Genomic DNA, 15,990 nt, shown 5'->3' with positions numbered 1-15,990 from the left:
GACACAGAGATGCATGAATGCTAAATGTGAGACAGTCCGAGGGCATGAGTCATAAAGTAATCTCACAACTAACAACAGGGCAATTCCAAACTACTCTTTCAAACATACTGCAGCCTTAGTGCACCAACACTTCCCAGACAATGCTGAAAAGAGAGAAAGAAAGAACATAATGAGAAGGGGCCATAAAAAGTGAATTTCACCAATCACAGTCTCGATGAGATTCCCTTTCCGTTCCGATGCCTCCAGGACGGAAATGAAGGAAATGGGAGAAATTCAATAACATGTGACATCGAAATTCATTGGATCGATTTTCCCATTGACCAGAAAACCAAATAACGACGAGTCGAGTCACCACATTACGAGTTAACAGGGTTTCTGAGGTAACTTCCAGCAGCAAAAATCCTCAACTGTGGGTCCGGGGAATTTCACGGAGTATGGTCAGTCGGAGCAAAAGTAAGGAAGTCGTTCCTTTCTGCAGTGTTTCATCACAACAGCGATGAAATAACAGTCTCCATTCGGTTCCAGTAAACGCTCAAATTGCCTGGAACAGCAGAGCTGTTTGCGATTTTCCGCGTGGCACTGTCCCACACCACAGTTAATACCCCGGGAAGCAAACCAATTTTACTTTTGTTTTCAACATCAATACAGTGGGGGCGGAAACAGCATTTTAACAAGCTGCAGCATTGGAGTTAAACAGCAGAAATGGCAGTGGCGGGATTCGAACCCGCGCCCCTTTCAAGACTGGAACCTGGATCCAGCGCCTTAGACCGCTCGGCCACACTACCAGCCGACCGCACAGCCCTTTTTCTTGCATTTCCAATTGTGCCCCTGCATAACAACAGACGCAAAGTCACATGAAAAGGGTTCCATGATCCCTCTCCGACTCGCACAGCTGCTGGGATGTGCCCGGCTGCAATGTCAATGTCGCAGCAGATAATGATAGCCCATCAATCCAGACAAAAATCAATTTTAAGCTGAGTCTATCTTCTCGGACTCTTTTCAGCTACAAATGTATCTGTGAGTGCGTGACAATATATGTTCGCTTATGATTTGGTCAAATAACCATGAGCTGCTTGACATTACTGCAATTTCGATTCTTGCTTTGCTAAATGATTTCACCCATTGCTCGAAAAAGGACGACTTTCACGTTTACACGGAACACAAAACACACCGGACTACAGGGAAAATGCACAAAGCTGAGCAGGCCGTGTTCCAAATCATACCGTGCAGCATTTATTCAGTCACTGTGTCTGTTTTGCAGAATAAGGGTCCCAAAGAAAGTTCTCTACCCTAAAACCGGAGGTCGCATTACATTCCGAGAGCGACAGATCACATTGTGAGGATGCTCTGACCTCGGAGCCTGTTCGAGATGACACTTTCCGTGCCTTTTACCTTAAACGGGCAATTTGCTGCAGAGATGTTCACTCCTGGACATGAGCCACATGGATACCAAGTGAGTCGGAAACCTGTGCGGGAATCGACGAGAAGCGACTCAATACATTTTGCTAACTTCCATGGTGCTTATTAGAAATGGCGTTTCTGTTCACCTCAATCTAAAAGGCAGTTTCTGAACATAGTAACAGAACTCAAAAGGTAATTACCTCACCCCACCGCCACTCCGGAAGAGGTGCTAACTGCCCTTGATTGCTTTTTGTTCTCGATGTGAAGAGCTCTCACGCCTGAGTCACCTTCACGTCTCTGTTTGCTGAGTGAATCACAAAGAAGGAGTTTCACCAGAGCTTCAATTGCCACACTTCTCCACTCGCCCTCTCCGTGAACATTTTCCTGCTCGTCAGTGATTTAAAGAAAATCAAATGGATGCGATGTCATTCTGTAGCCTCTCTGTCGATAACTCCGTTACAGTTCCAACATGGCTTAGATCTCGGGGCGCACCTTAATACTAGCGACGCTATGACAGCACAGGTCCGGAGGTTCCTCTCAGAGTGTATGTTTTTTTTTCATTGCTGTTGCTGATTGAATGAGCCACTAACGTGCGAACTGCTCCAAAACATGATTCAGGACCTCCGGTGCCAAATCTCGCGCGTTGAATAACGACAGACAGCTTCCAAATGAAGCCTTTCAGAGACGACTTTGGGGTACGTTTGACAGACAGACAAGTTCAGGAATTCGTGGTGCGCTGTGACACCAGCGCATCAGCTTCTTCCCTGCCTTTGAACCGGGTCGCCTGCGCAAGGAATGCAAATGCGGTACTGCTTTTCGTGGAAGGATCAGAACGCGGCAACTACACTCTCAAACAGAATGGCATATGATCAGAACCAGGTTGGAGAAAAACTTTATAACGCTTTGCACAGTAATTAAATGGAGTTGAATTGCATTTCACTACGAGAGCAGATTCGTTCAAGCAAATTCGAAGGCAGGTTTGCAGATGGGAAAGCAAGCAAGGAAGCTCCGTTCTTGTGCATGTGAAAGGCTGCACTTGAAAAAGAAAGCAGTTTCTGCCCAGTCTCGAACTGGGGACCTTTCGCGTGTTAGGCGAACTTGATGACCACTACACTACAGAAACCAGCCGAGGCTACCGTACTGCAGCTCAGTGGCATCCAGCACTGAAAGTTGAAGCAATTCTACGTTTCACCTTTCTGTTTCCAATAGCTTGTTATTGTCCAGCGAAATTAACATCTTGAAAACGTAAAAAAAAACACGTGAAATTGATGACAAAATATAGACAAGGATGTCGTCAATGTTTGGACCGTAGGGCGAGGTGGAATAAGCTGGGACGACTTTCCCCGCAGCATAACGGCTGCGACATGATCTTATGGAAGGGTTGTAAACTGAGTATTTATGTGTTTTACCCAAGTTGGGGTGAGTTGAAAAAAAGCGAGAGCATCGGTTTAATGTGAGTGGGCTGAAATTGACAAAGGACCTGAGGCACATTTCCCACACGGAAGGTTGTGCGTGTTTGGAATGAGCTACCAGAGGAAGTGGAGGAGGCTATTACACTCAGAAAATTGCAAAGGTAATCGGATGAGTTTCTGGATAGGATGGGTTTAGCGGGTTTGGGACCAAATGCTGGGGAACGGGACTTGTTTAACTTTGGCTGTGTGGTGAGCATGGACGAGATACACCGAAGTATCTGATTCCACGCGGTGTACCACAATACCGTCGTGTTGCTTTCACCGGCTTTAAAGGATTACTTTTTAGCAGAGCTTGCCGTCGCAGTCTGTGGCACAATCGTTTCGTCTGTTCGACTGCTCACGGGAAAGGTAGTATTGTGAAACACTGCAGAAACGAACGACTTCCTTACTTTTGCTCCGACTGACCATACTCCGTGAAATTTTCCCAGACCCTCAGTTGAGGATTTTTGCTGCTGGAAGTTACCTCAGAAACCCTGTTAACTCGTAATGTACTGAGCGAATCGCAAAACAGTAAGCATTTAACACGGAACACAAACAAAACTGGCATGCCTAATGCATTTTCAGACACAGAGATGCATGAATGCTAAATGTGAGACAGTCCGAGGGCATGAGTCATAAAGTAATCTCACAACTAACAACAGGGCAATTCCAAACTACTCTTTCAAACATACTGCAGCCTTAGTGCACCAACACTTCCCAGACAATGCTGAAAAGAGAGAAAGAAAGAACATAATGAGAAGGGGCCATAAAAAGTGAATTTCACCAATCACAGTCTCGATGAGATTCCCTTTCCGTTCCGATGCCTCCAGGACGGAAATGAAGGAAATGGGAGAAATTCAATAACATGTGACATCGAAATTCATTGGATCGATTTTCCCATTGACCAGAAAACCAAATAACGACGAGTCGAGTCACCACATTACGAGTTAACAGGGTTTCTGAGGTAACTTCCAGCAGCAAAAATCCTCAACTGTGGGTCCGGGGAATTTCACGGAGTATGGTCAGTCGGAGCAAAAGTAAGGAAGTCGTTCCTTTCTGCAGTGTTTCATCACAACAGCGATGAAATAACAGTCTCCATTCGGTTCCAGTAAACGCTCAAATTGCCTGGAACAGCAGAGCTGTTTGCGATTTTCCGCGTGGCACTGTCCCACACCACAGTTAATACCCCGGGAAGCAAACCAATTTTACTTTTGTTTTCAACATCAATACAGTGGGGGCGGAAACAGCATTTTAACAAGCTGCAGCATTGGAGTTAAACAGCAGAAATGGCAGTGGCGGGATTCGAACCCGCGCCCCTTTCAAGACTGGAACCTGGATCCAGCGCCTTAGACCGCTCGGCCACACTACCAGCCGACCGCACAGCCCTTTTTCTTGCATTTCCAATTGTGCCCCTGCATAACAACAGACGCAAAGTCACATGAAAAGGGTTCCATGATCCCTCTCCGACTCGCACAGCTGCTGGGATGTGCCCGGCTGCAATGTCAATGTCGCAGCAGATAATGATAGCCCATCAATCCAGACAAAAATCAATTTTAAGCTGAGTCTATCTTCTCGGACTCTTTTCAGCTACAAATGTATCTGTGAGTGCGTGACAATATATGTTCGCTTATGATTTGGTCAAATAACCATGAGCTGCTTGACATTACTGCAATTTCGATTCTTGCTTTGCTAAATGATTTCACCCATTGCTCGAAAAAGGACGACTTTCACGTTTACACGGAACACAAAACACACCGGACTACAGGGAAAATGCACAAAGCTGAGCAGGCCGTGTTCCAAATCATACCGTGCAGCATTTATTCAGTCACTGTGTCTGTTTTGCAGAATAAGGGTCCCAAAGAAAGTTCTCTACCCTAAAACCGGAGGTCGCATTACATTCCGAGAGCGACAGATCACATTGTGAGGATGCTCTGACCTCGGAGCCTGTTCGAGATGACACTTTCCGTGCCTTTTACCTTAACCGGGCAATTTGCTGCAGAGATGTTCACTCCTGGACATGAGCCACATGGATACCAAGTGAGTCGGAAACCTGTGCGGGAATCGACGAGAAGCGACTCAATACATTTTGCTAACTTCCATGGTGCTTATTAGAAATGGCGTTTCTGTTCACCTCAATCTAAAAGGCAGTTTCTGAACATAGTAACAGAACTCAAAAGGTAATTACCTCACCCCACCGCCACTCCGGAAGAGGTGCTAACTGCCCTTGATTGCTTTTTGTTCTCGATGTGAAGAGCTCTCACGCCTGAGTCACCTTCACGTCTCTGTTTGCTGAGTGAATCACAAAGAAGGAGTTTCACCAGAGCTTCAATTGCCACACTTCTCCACTCGCCCTCTCCGTGAACATTTTCCTGCTCGTCAGTGATTTAAAGAAAATCAAATGGATGCGATGTCATTCTGTAGCCTCTCTGTCGATAACTCCGTTACAGTTCCAACATGGCTTAGATCTCGGGGCGCACCTTAATACTAGCGACGCTATGACAGCACAGGTCCGGAGGTTCCTCTCAGAGTGTATGTTTTTTTTTCATTGCTGTTGCTGATTGAATGAGCCACTAACGTGCGAACTGCTCCAAAACATGATTCAGGACCTCCGGTGCCAAATCTCGCGCGTTGAATAACGACAGACAGCTTCCAAATGAAGCCTTTCAGAGACGACTTTGGGGTACGTTTGACAGACAGACAAGTTCAGGAATTCGTGGTGCGCTGTGACACCAGCGCATCAGCTTCTTCCCTGCCTTTGAACCGGGTCGCCTGCGCAAGGAATGCAAATGCGGTACTGCTTTTCGTGGAAGGATCAGAACGCGGCAACTACACTCTCAAACAGAATGGCATATGATCAGAACCAGGTTGGAGAAAAACTTTATAACGCTTTGCACAGTAATTAAATGGAGTTGCCTTGCATTTCACTACGAGAGCAGATTCGTTCAAGCAAATTCGAAGGCAGGTTTGCAGATGGGAAAGCAAGCAAGGAAGCTCCGTTCTTGTGCATGTGAAAGGCTGCACTTGAAAAAGAAAGCAGTTTCTGCCCAGTCTCGAACTGGGGACCTTTCGCGTGTTAGGCGAACTTGATGACCACTACACTACAGAAACCAGCCGAGGCTACCGTACTGCAGCTCAGTGGCATCCAGCACTGAAAGTTGAAGCAATTCTACGTTTCACCTTTCTGTTTCCAATAGCTTGTTATTGTCCAGCGAAATTAACATCTTGAAAACGTAAAAAAAAACACGTGAAATTGATGACAAAATATAGACAAGGATGTCGTCAATGTTTGGACCGTAGGGCGAGGTGGAATAAGCTGGGACGACTTTCCCCGCAGCATAACGGCTGCGACATGATCTTATGGAAGGGTTGTAAACTGAGTATTTATGTGTTTTACCCAAGTTGGGGTGAGTTGAAAAAAAGCGAGAGCATCGGTTTAATGTGAGTGGGCTGAAATTAACAAAGGACCTGAGGCACATTTCCCACACGGAAGGTTGTGCGTGTTTGGAATGAGCTACCAGAGGAAGTGGAGGAGGCTATTACACTCAGAAAATTGCAAAGGTAATCGGATGAGTTTCTGGATAGGATGGGTTTAGCGGGTTTGGGACCAAATGCTGGGGAACGGGACTTGTTTAACTTTGGCTGTGTGGTGAGCATGGACGAGATACACCGAAGTATCTGATTCCACGCGGTGTACCCCAATACCGTCGTGTTGCTTCCACCGGCTTTAAAGGATTACTTTTTAGCAGAGCTTGCCGTCGCAGTCTGTGGCACAATCGTTTCGTCTGTTCGACTGCTCACGGGAAAGGTAGTATTGTGAAACACTGCAGAAACGAACGACTTCCTTACTTTTGCTCCGACTGACCATACTCCGTGAAATTTTCCCAGACCCTCAGTTGAGGATTTTTGCTGCTGGAAGTTACCTCAGAAACCCTGTTAACTCGTAATGTACTGAGCGAATCGCAAAACAGTAAGCATTTAACACGGAACACAAACAAAACTGGCATGCCTAATGCATTTTCAGACACAGAGATGCATGAATGCTAAATGTGAGACAGTCCGAGGGCATGAGTCATAAAGTAATCTCACAACTAACAACAGGGCAATTCCAAACTACTCTTTCAAACATACTGCAGCCTTAGTGCACCAACACTTCCCAGACAATGCTGAAAAGAGAGAAAGAAAGAACATAATAAGAATGGGCCATAAAAAGTGAATTTCACCAATCACAGTCTCGATGAGATTCCCTTTCCGTTCCGATGCCTCCAGGACGGAAATGAAGGAAATGGGAGAAATTCAATAACATGTGACATCGAAATTCATTGGATCGATTTTCCCATTGACCAGAAAACCAAATAACGACGAGTCGAGTCACCACATTACGAGTTAACAGGGTTTCTGAGGTAACTTCCAGCAGCAAAAATCCTCAACTGTGGGTCCGGGGAAATTTCATGGAGTATGGTCAGTCGGAGCAAAAGTAAGGAAGTCGTTCCTTTCTGCAGTGTTTCATCACAACAGCGATGAAATAACAGTCTCCATTCGGTTCCAGTAAACGCTCAAATTGCCTGGAACAGCAGAGCTGTTTGCGATTTTCCGCGTGGCACTGTCCCACACCACAGTTAATACCCCGGGAAGCAAACCAATTTTACTTTTGTTTTCAACATCAATACAGTGGGGGCGGAAACAGCATTTTAACAAGCTGCAGCATTGGAGTTAAACAGCAGAAATGGCAGTGGCGGGATTCGAACCCGCGCCCCTTTCAAGACTGGAACCTGGATCCAGCGCCTTAGACCGCTCGGCCACACTACCAGCCGACCGCACAGCCCTTTTTCTTGCATTTCCAATTGTGCCCCTGCATAACAACAGACGCAAAGTCACATGAAAAGGGTTCCATGATCCCTCTCCGACTCGCACAGCTGCTGGGATGTGCCCGGCTGCAATGTCAATGTCGCAGCAGATAATGATAGCCCATCAATCCAGACAAAAATCAATTTTAAGCTGAGTCTATCTTCTCGGACTCTTTTCAGCTACAAATGTATCTGTGAGTGCGTGACAATATATGTTCGCTTATGATTTGGTCAAATAACCATGAGCTGCTTGACATTACTGCAATTTCGATTCTTGCTTTGCTAAATGATTTCACCCATTGCTCGAAAAAGGACGACTTTCACGTTTACACGGAACACAAAACACACCGGACTACAGGGAAAATGCACAAAGCTGAGCAGGCCGTGTTCCAAATCATACCGTGCAGCATTTATTCAGTCACTGTGTCTGTTTTGCAGAATAAGGGTCCCAAAGAAAGTTCTCTACCCTAAAACCGGAAGTCGCATTACATTCCGAGAGCGACAGATCACATTGTGAGGATGCTCTGCCCTCGGAGCCTGTTCGAGATGACACTTTCCGTGCCTTTTACCTTAAACGTGCAATTTGCTGCAGAGATGTTCACTCCTGGACATGAGCCACATGGATACCAAGTGAGTCGGAAACCTGTGCGGGAATCGACGAGAAGCGACTCAATACATTTTGCTAACTTCCATGGTGCTTATTAGAAATGGCGTTTCTGTTCACCTCAATCTAAAAGGCAGTTTCTGAACATAGTAACAGAACTCAAAAGGTAATTACCTCACCCCACCGCCACTCCGGAAGAGGTGCTAACTGCCCTTGATTGCTTTTTGTTCTCGATGTGAAGAGCTCACACTCCTGAGTCACCTTCACGTCTCTGTTTGCTGAGTGAATCACAAAGAAGGAGTTTCACCAGAGCTTCAATTGCCACACTTCTCCACTCGCCCTCTCCGTGAACATTTTCCTGCTCGTCAGTGATTTAAAGAAAATCAAATGGATGCGATGTCATTCTGTAGCCTCTCTGTCGATTCCTCCGTTACAGTTCCAACATGGCTTAGATCTCGGGGCGCACCTTAATACTAGCGACGCTATGACAGCACAGGTCCGGAGGTTCCTCTCAGAGTGTATGTTTTTTTTTCATTGCTGTTGCTGATTGAATGAGCCACTAACGTGCGAACTGCTCCAAAACATGATTCAGGACCTCCGGTGCCAAATCTCGCGCGTTGAATAACGACAGACAGCTTCCAAATGAAGCCTTTCAGAGACGACTTTGGGGTACGTTTGACAGACAGACAAGTTCAGGAATTCGTGGTGCGCTGTGACACCAGCGCATCAGCTTCTTCCCTGCCTTTGAACCGGGTCGCCTGCGCAAGGAATGCAAATGCGGTACTGCTTTTCGTGGAAGGATCAGAACGCGGCAACTACACTCTCAAACAGAATGGCATATGATCAGAACCAGGTTGGAGAAAAACTTTATAACGCTTTGCACAGTAATTAAATGGAGTTGAATTGCATTTCACTACGAGAGCAGATTCGTTCAAGCAAATTCGAAGGCAGGTTTGCAGATGGGAAAGCAAGCAAGGAAGCTCCGTTCTTGTGCATGTGAAAGGCTGCACTTGAAAAAGAAAGCAGTTTCTGCCCAGTCTCGAACTGGGGACCTTTCGCGTGTTAGGCGAACTTGATGACCACTACACTACAGAAACCAGCCGAGGCTACCGTACTGCAGCTCAGTGGCATCCAGCACTGAAAGTTGAAGCAATTCTACGTTTCACCTTTCTGTTTCCAATAGCTTGTTATTGTCCAGCGAAATTAACATCTTGAAAACGTAAAAAAAAACACGTGAAATTGATGACAAAATATAGACAAGGATGTCGTCAATGTTTGGACCGTAGGGCGAGGTGGAATAAGCTGGGACGACTTTCCCCGCAGCATAACGGCTGCGACATGATCTTATGGAAGGGTTGTAAACTGAGTATTTATGTGTTTTACCCAAGTTGGGGTGAGTTGAAAAATCGAGAGCATCGGTTTAATGTGAGTGGGCTGATATTGACAAAGGACCTGAGGCACATTTCCCACACGGAAGGTTGTGCGTGTTTGGAATGAGCTACCAGAGGAAGTGGAGGAGGCGATTACACTCAGAAAATTGCAAAGGTAATCGGATGAGTTTCTGGATAGGATGGGTTTAGCGGGATTGGGGCCAAATGCTGGGGAACGGGACTTGTTTAACTTTGGCTATGTGGTGAGCATGGACGAGATACACCGAAGTATCTGATTCCACGCGGTGTACCACAATACCGTCGTGTTGCTTCCACCGGCTTTAAAGGATTACTTTTTAGCAGAGCTTGCCGTCGCAGTCTGTGGCACAATCGTTTCGTCTGTTCGACTGCTCACGGGAAAGGTAGTATTGTGAAACACTGCAGAAACGAACGACTTCCTTACTTTTGCTCCGACTGACCATACTCCGTGAAATTTTCCCAGACCCTCAGTTGAGGATTTTTGCTGCTGGAAGTTACCTCAGAAACCCTGTTAACTCGTAATGTACTGAGCGAATCGCAAAACAGTAAGCATTTAACACGGAACACAAACAAAACTGGCATGCCTAATGCATTTTCAGACACAGAGATGCATGAATGCTAAATGTGAGACAGTCCGAGGGCATGAGTCATAAAGTAATCTCACAACTAACAACAGGGCAATTCCAAACTACTCTTTCAAACATACTGCAGCCTTAGTGCACCAACACTTCCCAGACAATGCTGAAAAGAGAGAAAGAAAGAACATAATGAGAAGGGGCCATAAAAAGTGAATTTCACCAATCACAGTCTCGATGAGATTCCCTTTCCGTTCCGATGCCTCCAGGACGGAAATGAAGGAAATGGGAGAAATTCAATAACATGTGACATCGAAATTCATTGGATCGATTTTCCCATTGACCAGAAAACCAAATAACGACGAGTCGAGTCACCACATTACGAGTTAACAGGGTTTCTGAGGTAACTTCCAGCAGCAAAAATCCTCAACTGTGGGTCCGGGGAATTTCACGGAGTATGGTCAGTCGGAGCAAAAGTAAGGAAGTCGTTCCTTTCTGCAGTGTTTCATCACAACAGCGATGAAATAACAGTCTCCATTCGGTTCCAGTAAACGCTCAAATTGCCTGGAACAGCAGAGCTGTTTGCGATTTTCCGCGTGGCACTGTCCCACACCACAGTTAATACCCCGGGAAGCAAACCAATTTTACTTTTGTTTTCAACATCAATACAGTGGGGGCGGAAACAGCATTTTAACAAGCTGCAGCATTGGAGTTAAACAGCAGAAATGGCAGTGGCGGGATTCGAACCCGCGCCCCTTTCAAGACTGGAACCTGGATCCAGCGCCTTAGACCGCTCGGCCACACTACCAGCCGACCGCACAGCCCTTTTTCTTGCATTTCCAATTGTGCCCCTGCATAACAACAGACGCAAAGTCACATGAAAAGGGTTCCATGATCCCTCTCCGACTCGCACAGCTGCTGGGATGTGCCCGGCTGCAATGTCAATGTCGCAGCAGATAATGATAGCCCATCAATCCAGACAAAAATCAATTTTAAGCTGAGTCTATCTTCTCGGACTCTTTTCAGCTACAAATGTATCTGTGAGTGCGTGACAATATATGTTCGCTTATGATTTGGTCAAATAACCATGAGCTGCTTGACATTACTGCAATTTCGATTCTTGCTTTGCTAAATGATTTCACCCATTGCTCGAAAAAGGACGACTTTCACGTTTACACGGAACACAAAACACACCGGACTACAGGGAAAATGCACAAAGCTGAGCAGGCCGTGTTCCAAATCATACCGTGCAGCATTTATTCAGTCACTGTGTCTGTTTTGCAGAATAAGGGTCCCAAAGAAAGTTCTCTACCCTAAAACCGGAAGTCGCATTACATTCCGAGAGCGACAGATCACATTGTGAGGATGCTCTGACCTCGGAGCCTGTTCGAGATGACACTTTCCGTGCCTTTTACCTTAAACGGGCAATTTGCTGCAGAGATGTTCACTCCTGGACATGAGCCACATGGATACCAAGTGAGTCGGAAACCTGTGCGGGAATCGACGAGAAGCGACTCAATACATTTTGCTAACTTCCATGGTGCTTATTAGAAATGGCGTTTCTGTTCACCTCAATCTAAAAGGCAGTTTCTGAACATAGTAACAGAACTCAAAAGGTAATTACCTCACCCCACCGCCACTCCGGAAGAGGTGCTAACTGCCCTTGATTGCTTTTTGTTCTCGATGTGAAGAGCTCTCACGCCTGAGTCACCTTCACGTCTCTGTTTGCTGAGTGAATCACAAAGAAGGAGTTTCACCAGAGCTTCAATTGCCACACTTCTCCACTCGCCCTCTCCGTGAACATTTTCCTGCTCGTCAGTGATTTAAAGAAAATCAAATGGATGCGATGTCATTCTGTAGCCTCTCTGTCGATAACTCCGTTACAGTTCCAACATGGCTTAGATCTCGGGGCGCACCTTAATACTAGCGACGCTATGACAGCACAGGTCCGGAGGTTCCTCTCAGAGTGTATGTTTTTTTTTCATTGCTGTTGCTGATTGAATGAGCCACTAACGTGCGAACTGCTCCAAAACATGATTCAGGACCTCCGGTGCCAAATCTCGCGCGTTGAATAACGACAGACAGCTTCCAAATGAAGCCTTTCAGAGACGACTTTGGGGTACGTTTGACAGACAGACAAGTTCAGGAATTCGTGGTGCGCTGTGACACCAGCGCATCAGCTTCTTCCCTGCCTTTGAACCGGGTCGCCTGCGCAAGGAATGCAAATGCGGTACTGCTTTTCGTGGAAGGATCAGAACGCGGCAACTACACTCTCAAACAGAATGGCATATGATCAGAACCAGGTTGGAGAAAAACTTTATAACGCTTTGCACAGTAATTAAATGGAGTTGCCTTGCATTTCACTACGAGAGCAGATTCGTTCAAGCAAATTCGAAGGCAGGTTTGCAGATGGGAAAGCAAGCAAGGAAGCTCCGTTCTTGTGCATGTGAAAGGCTGCACTTGAAAAAGAAAGCAGTTTCTGCCCAGTCTCGAACTGGGGACCTTTCGCGTGTTAGGCGAACTTGATGACCACTACACTACAGAAACCAGCCGAGGCTACCGTACTGCAGCTCAGTGGCATCCAGCACTGAAAGTTGAAGCAATTCTACGTTTCACCTTTCTGTTTCCAATAGCTTGTTATTGTCCAGCGAAATTAACATCTTGAAAACGTAAAAAAAAACACGTGAAATTGATGACAAAATATAGACAAGGATGTCGTCAATGTTTGGACCGTAGGGCGAGGTGGAATAAGCTGGGACGACTTTCCCCGCAGCATAACGGCTGCGACATGATCTTATGGAAGGGTTGTAAACTGAGTATTTATGTGTTTTACCCAAGTTGGGGTGAGTTGAAAAATCGAGAGCATCGGTTTAATGTGAGTGGGCTGAAATTGACAAAGGACCTGAGGCACATTTCCCACACGGAAGGTTGTGCGTGTTTGGAATGAGCTACCAGAGGAAGTGGAGGAGGCGATTACACTCAGAAAATTGCAAAGGTAATCGGATGAGTTTCTGGATAGGATGGGTTTAGCGGGATTGGGGCCAAATGCTGGGGAACGGGACTTGTTTAACTTTGGCTATGTGGTGAGCATGGACGAGATACACCGAAGTATCTGATTCCACGCGGTGTACCACAATACCGTCGTGTTGCTTCCACCGGCTTTAAAGGATTACTTTTTAGCAGAGCTTGCCGTCGCAGTCTGTGGCACAATCGTTTCGTCTGTTCGACTGCTCACGGGAAAGGTAGTATTGTGAAACACTGCAGAAACGAACGACTTCCTTACTTTTGCTCCGACTGACCATACTCCGTGAAATTTTCCCAGACCCTCAGTTGAGGATTTTTGCTGCTGGAAGTTACCTCAGAAACCCTGTTAACTCGTAATGTACTGAGCGAATCGCAAAACAGTAAGCATTTAACACGGAACACAAACAAAACTGGCATGCCTAATGCATTTTCAGACACAGAGATGCATGAATGCTAAATGTGAGACAGTCCGAGGGCATGAGTCATAAAGTAATCTCACAACTAACAACAGGGCAATTCCAAACTACTCTTTCAAACATACTGCAGCCTTAGTGCACCAACACTTCCCAGACAATGCTGAAAAGAGAGAAAGAAAGAACATAATGAGAAGGGGCCATAAAAAGTGAATTTCACCAATCACAGTCTCGATGAGATTCCCTTTCCGTTCCGATGCCTCCAGGACGGAAATGAAGGAAATGGGAGAAATTCAATAACATGTGACATCGAAATTCATTGGATCGATTTTCCCATTGACCAGAAAACCAAATAACGACGAGTCGAGTCACCACATTACGAGTTAACAGGGTTTCTGAGGTAACTTCCAGCAGCAAAAATCCTCAACTGTGGGTCCGGGGAATTTCACGGAGTATGGTCAGTCGGAGCAAAAGTAAGGAAGTCGTTCCTTTCTGCAGTGTTTCATCACAACAGCGATGAAATAACAGTCTCCATTCGGTTCCAGTAAACGCTCAAATTGCCTGGAACAGCAGAGCTGTTTGCGATTTTCCGCGTGGCACTGTCCCACACCACAGTTAATACCCCGGGAAGCAAACCAATTTTACTTTTGTTTTCAACATCAATACAGTGGGGGCGGAAACAGCATTTTAACAAGCTGCAGCATTGGAGTTAAACAGCAGAAATGGCAGTGGCGGGATTCGAACCCGCGCCCCTTTCAAGACTGGAACCTGGATCCAGCGCCTTAGACCGCTCGGCCACACTACCAGCCGACCGCACAGCCCTTTTTCTTGCATTTCCAATTGTGCCCCTGCATAACAACAGACGCAAAGTCACATGAAAAGGGTTCCATGATCCCTCTCCGACTCGCACAGCTGCTGGGATGTGCCCGGCTGCAATGTCAATGTCGCAGCAGATAATGATAGCCCATCAATCCAGACAAAAATCAATTTTAAGCTGAGTCTATCTTCTCGGACTCTTTTCAGCTACAAATGTATCTGTGAGTGCGTGACAATATATGTTCGCTTATGATTTGGTCAAATAACCATGAGCTGCTTGACATTACTGCAATTTCGATTCTTGCTTTGCTAAATGATTTCACCCATTGCTCGAAAAAGGACGACTTTCACGTTTACACGGAACACAAAACACACCGGACTACAGGGAAAATGCACAAAGCTGAGCAGGCCGTGTTCCAAATCATACCGTGCAGCATTTATTCAGTCACTGTGTCTGTTTTGCAGAATAAGGGTCCCAAAGAAAGTTCTCTACCCTAAAACCGGAGGTCGCATTACATTCCGAGAGCGACAGATCACATTGTGAGGATGCTCTGACCTCGGAGCCTGTTCGAGATGACACTTTCCGTGCCTTTTACCTTAAACGGGCAATTTGCTGCAGAGATGTTCACTCCTGGACATGAGCCACATGGATACCAAGTGAGTCGGAAACCTGTGCGGGAATCGACGAGAAGCGACTCAATACATTTTGCTAACTTCCATGGTGCTTATTAGAAATGGCGTTTCTGTTCACCTCAATCTAAAAGGCAGTTTCTGAACATAGTAACAGAACTCAAAAGGTAATTACCTCACCCCACCGCCACTCCGGAAGAGGTGCTAACTGCCCTTGATTGCTTTTTGTTCTCGATGTGAAGAGCTCTCACGCCTGAGTCACCTTCACGTCTCTGTTTGCTGAGTGAATCACAAAGAAGGAGTTTCACCAGAGCTTCAATTGCCACACTTCTCCACTCGCCCTCTCCGTGAACATTTTCCTGCTCGTCAGTGATTTAAAGAAAATCAAATGGATGCGATGTCATTCTGTAGCCTCTCTGTCGATAACTCCGTTACAGTTCCAACATGGCTTAGATCTCGGGGCGCACCTTAATACTAGCGACGCTATGACAGCACAGGTCCGGAGGTTCCTCTCAGAGTGTATGTTTTTTTTTCATTGCTGTTGCTGATTGAATGAGCCACTAACGTGCGAACTGCTCCAAAACATGATTCAGGACCTCCGGTGCCAAATCTCGCGCGTTGAATAACGACAGACAGCTTCCAAATGAAGCCTTTCAGAGACGACTTTGGGGTACGTTTGACAGACAGACAAGTTCAGGAATTCGTGGTGCGCTGTGACACCAGCGCATCAGCTTCTTCCCTGCCTTTGAACCGGGTCGCCTGCGCAAGGAATGCAAATGCGGTACTGCTTTTCGTGGAAGGATCAGAACGCGGCAACTACACT

General features: G+C 46.2%; 5 non-coding genes across 5 annotated transcripts; all 5 read right to left on the bottom strand.

The window, feature by feature from the left end:
• Nucleotides 1-703: 703 nt before the first annotated feature.
• trnal-cag (transfer RNA leucine (anticodon CAG)) lies at nt 704-785 on the bottom strand. The gene has a single exon. It is a non-coding gene; the product is annotated as a tRNA-Leu (tRNA).
• Nucleotides 786-4,139: 3,354 nt separating this feature from the next.
• trnal-cag (transfer RNA leucine (anticodon CAG)) lies at nt 4,140-4,221 on the bottom strand. Its single transcript has one exon. It is a non-coding gene; the product is annotated as a tRNA-Leu (tRNA).
• Nucleotides 4,222-7,576: 3,355 nt separating this feature from the next.
• Nucleotides 7,577-7,658, bottom strand: trnal-cag (transfer RNA leucine (anticodon CAG)). The gene has a single exon. It is a non-coding gene; the product is annotated as a tRNA-Leu (tRNA).
• Nucleotides 7,659-11,010: 3,352 nt separating this feature from the next.
• trnal-cag (transfer RNA leucine (anticodon CAG)) lies at nt 11,011-11,092 on the bottom strand. Its single transcript has one exon. It is a non-coding gene; the product is annotated as a tRNA-Leu (tRNA).
• Nucleotides 11,093-14,444: 3,352 nt separating this feature from the next.
• On the bottom strand, nt 14,445-14,526 carry trnal-cag (transfer RNA leucine (anticodon CAG)). Its single transcript has one exon. It is a non-coding gene; the product is annotated as a tRNA-Leu (tRNA).
• Nucleotides 14,527-15,990: the final 1,464 nt, after the last annotated feature.

Source organism: Chiloscyllium punctatum, chromosome 31 (genome assembly GCF_047496795.1).
Source record: "Chiloscyllium punctatum isolate Juve2018m chromosome 31, sChiPun1.3, whole genome shotgun sequence".
NCBI lineage: Eukaryota > Metazoa > Chordata > Chondrichthyes > Orectolobiformes > Hemiscylliidae > Chiloscyllium > Chiloscyllium punctatum.
The sequence above is the reverse complement of the archived record's forward strand: the minus strand, read 5'-3'. Positions and strand labels throughout refer to the sequence as shown.